At 34.5% G+C, this 368-nt stretch overlaps 1 protein-coding gene across 4 annotated transcripts in view; it reads left to right on the top strand.

Annotated features, from left to right (window-relative positions):
• Positions 1 to 368, top strand: part of LOC123984281 (arginyl-tRNA--protein transferase 1) — a 54,518-nt gene that overhangs the window by 14,521 nt on the left and 39,629 nt on the right. The gene's annotated exons all lie outside the window — the stretch shown is intronic.

Genomic DNA, 368 nt, shown 5'->3' with positions numbered 1-368 from the left:
TAGTCATCCTAGCAATTTAGATAAAAATTTAAATGGACTTAACAAATTTTTTCATTTACATTTACTCATTTGGCAGACGCTTTTATCCAAAGCGACTTACATTTGAGGAACAACATACAATCATTAACAGAGCATATAATACAGCACAAGATCTACAACTAACACTACATAATAAAAGCAGCAGTAAATACTAGTAAGCGCTAATGGCACATATCGCATCAATGGGGTAAATACCTAGGGAAGGAAATTAGAGTTAACAAAAAGTGCAATCAATACAAGATAATTGTATACGGGATAGAAGGAGAAGAGCACAGGAAGTGCATGTTAGCTGTTAGGAGTTAGAGGAAGTGTTCTCAGAAGAGATGAGA

Source organism: Micropterus dolomieu, linkage group LG15 (genome assembly GCF_021292245.1).
Source record: "Micropterus dolomieu isolate WLL.071019.BEF.003 ecotype Adirondacks linkage group LG15, ASM2129224v1, whole genome shotgun sequence".
Classification (NCBI taxonomy): domain Eukaryota; kingdom Metazoa; phylum Chordata; class Actinopteri; order Centrarchiformes; family Centrarchidae; genus Micropterus; species Micropterus dolomieu.
This window is presented reverse-complemented; position numbering and strand designations above follow the sequence as displayed.